A 3712-nucleotide genomic window follows, 5' to 3' on the forward strand; every position below is an offset into this window, starting at 1 on the left:
AGTACACATACCGTACACCAGCCCAGTCGGACCAAAATGCAGACAGATTAGATCAGACTTTAAGTCTACGTATCTCCACCAGGCTAAAGGCTGGTTATGTTTTTCATCCCTTAAGTGTGTGTGTGTGTGTTTGTTTGTCTGTCTAGGGCTAATCTCGCAAATCACTGAACCTATCAGCGGAAACTTTCTCTTGCACACTGCCAGTGAGACCAAGGGTTTTTCACATACAGGTATGATATATTTTTAAGCTGACATAATGGAAATCAATGGAAGCCGGACCGGATTGTCAAATAGCCCTGCCAAATATGGAGTCAGACATCATAGATAATGGTGTGGATGACCGACGTCATAGACAAATATGGAGTTTCACTCAACCTGACAGATGTGTTCCACTGAGCGCGTTCTCATTTTAATCTAAATTAACCTCTTAAACCCTATATATTTAGTCAACAGGAGTTGCCCAGTTGCCCCCTCCTTTTTGGGGTGGTGTTACCGAAATATATTCGCAGAAAACAGAGTAGGCCTATCCACAAACTCACAACGTTGCGGTGTAACGCATTTTGAGCTGGTAGATCGACTATTTTCAATGAATTTTCACCCAAGAATAGGGACGCTAGGGTTAATTTGCTGTATCTCTCTACTCTTATCTACTTATCCTGTGTTTCATGCTTACTACTGGGCTGCTAAGGCACCTGGATTTCTCCACAGGGATCAATCAAATCTATCTAACATTACATACAGATTGCATTAGTGTCTTGTGTGTCAATTGTTAATCACATTTATCATCACAATTACTTTTCCACAGTATTAGTATGCATTATAGTATGGATCTTTCTGAGAGTCTGTCACATAGCTGATGAGCACACGTGGGTGACATGGCATTCCATGATAAAGTAGCCGATCAAAAGAAAGAAGTCAGCTTGATGCTATGAAAAAGTGTTACTGTGCAAAATCAGTAAATAACATTTCAACCAAGTTGTCTCCTTCAAGATAAATTGACCTATGACCTTTGTCTAGGCTTGTTGTGAGCAGAATGATGAAATAGGGGACTGAATCCTAAGTCTTGTTCCTAACAAGACGTCTGGGAGGCAGGAGCACTTGGAAAAAAGGACAACACGGGAAAAAAAGGAAGAAAAAAAAACTTCTGGAATTTCACGAAGGAATGTTTGTACATGGGATGTGAAAAATACCACTACAAAAAACACCAAGACTCCCTCTTCTATTATTACTAGCTACGGTAGGGGTCACGAAGCATCGCTCTACTACTCAATGTTGCTGGAGAAAGTTAGTACTACTAGTGCTCTGAAAATGGTATGGGAAAAAGACATGCAAACTACTTTTACAGAAAAAGAATGGGTCAACATACTAGGCAATTCAAAGCACATGTCACGCAATATTCGCACTAGGCTAATTCAGTTTAAAATCTTTAATAGAAAATGATCCAGGATGCTGGAAGTGCCCGAACGAAGGTACGTTGACCCATGTCTTATGGAAGTGCCCCAGGGTACAAGCTTTTTGGACACAAATACATGATTTCATTGAGAGAATCATTGGTCAAGATATCCCTCTTGATATCCGTTTATTTATACTAGGAGATCCTTCTATTCTTAAAGATATAACTCCTTCCACACACGTGGAATGGATCCAAACAGCCATAATGCTGGGCAGGAGGCTGCTAGTCCAATTATGGAAATCAGCCCACGTACCATCAATCACAGAATGGCATAACTTACTAAACAGTACAGCGTCATATGAAAGAGTATCATTCTCTATGAAAAATAGGATAGATCAGTTCCACCAGAAGTGGGACAGATTCCTTCTGTATGATAGTACTACGTAATGACAGACTACTGGCTGTAGTAGATCTTCGCCTGCTCACATATGTCTCTATCGAGAAGAACACAGCCTCCCTCCCCTTCCTTCCCTCCTAGTTGTGGTTCTTTTTTTTCTCCTTTTTGTAATGTGACTGTCGATTTGTGTCAAACCCCTTTTTTTCCCTCATTTGTTTGTTCTGTATTGCTGTTACTGGTATTGTGGGTGTTGCGTCTGAAAAAGAAAATCCAATAAAATACTTATCACACAAAAAAAAAATACCACTACAAAAAGCATACAAAGGTGACAGTAAGCGAACGCACTGCTGTATTATGACAGTCTAGATCAGGAAAAAATAGAATAAGATAGTCTATCAGTGTTCAATGTACAAGGTACAATTGTACACATCCCATGATAAAGATCGAGAACCAAGTGAAAGATTTTTTCTTTGTGCGTCTCCCCTGTAATGATTGCTGTTGCCAATTCTGCCAATACAAGATGGTGCAGACACCACTTTTTGCCTATCTTCAGTATTAGGCAGAATGCCGTCACCCTACATTCAGTCACAATTCAGGCTTTTTTGAGGGGCGCTAGCTCTTCCTATTACCAGCTTTGTGTGTTTGTGTGAACACAAACATTGGCTGATGTTCGCGGTACCCAAGATCTGCTGGATCACATCGGCCTCAGAGCGGATGGACAGCAGAGCCCTGATTTCAGAGCCGGTCCAGTCTAGACTGTCTCAACACTCACAACCATATTGCGAGTGTGTTCCGTGCGGGTCCCACATTACACCGACATGAAACAGAACATTGCCAGTGGATTAACGGCTCAGTGTGTGATGTGGGAAAAGAAGAATTATTCATTGTGGACCCGGGATGTGTTGTACGGAAGCCCTACAAGCCAAGGCCATGATAAGTCTCGCTTTGTGCATTTGCTCAATAAAGAGGAGAGAATCTGATAATATAATATCTGATCACTTTCCCATAAACTCCTGTAGTGTACAAAAACGGGATAAAATGTACATTGCATGTGCACAATTGCACATCAATACTAATTGATATCTGGAGAACAAAACATTGTCTCTTTCCCTTGGCCAAAAGGGAAAAAAATCCCTGAGGTTGGTCCGGTTAAATGTAGGCCCTATGATCATATAAACTAACCTCATAGGAATTATGAATAGGTACAACTCAGTAAGTAAAAAGACAATCAATTTATAGATTAGTGAATAATTCATTAAGTTCATAATTAGCCTAATTAAGTTCATGAGTCATTTTACAACTCAATGGTAAATATAGAAACAATATTTATTTACTCCTATTGATTTGTATGTTTTGTCTACAATTGTGATAATGTATTATTATTAATCAAATAATTTTGCTAAAGTAACAGGCTTCAGCTTACTCCATTAAGTACATTGTCATCAGGGCACCGAATGACATACCTTTATTTTCCATTATTTACTCCTACTGAAACCAAACAACAAAGGCATAATTTCTATTCAGCAATAGACTAGAAACAATAGGCCTATCTCACAGCCACATTCCACACCCCCACACCCCCTAGCTAGTGGTGTCATTTAACATTAGCATTTAGACGGTTTTTATCTGGAGAATCTGTAAATCAGCTCGAACAGATAGAACAAACCTTACCTTGAGAAAACAAAAGTTGTAGACTTCTTAAATGACCTCTGTTAACTACATGTAGTCTATGGAGTGACGTCACGCTATCACCACTAGCTCCGAAAGGGGGCGGGGAAATTCTGTGAGATAGGCCTATAGGGCCTGTATATCAGAGAAAAACACAAACTGTATTTCTATATTATATAGAAAAAGACATATTAAAGAAAAGACATATACTAGGCCTATACCGGTATATATATATTAGAGAAAAGAGAGGGATA

The sequence above is a fragment of the Electrona antarctica genome (genome assembly GCF_951216825.1).
Source record: "Electrona antarctica genome assembly, chromosome: 21".
Classification (NCBI taxonomy): domain Eukaryota; kingdom Metazoa; phylum Chordata; class Actinopteri; order Myctophiformes; family Myctophidae; genus Electrona; species Electrona antarctica.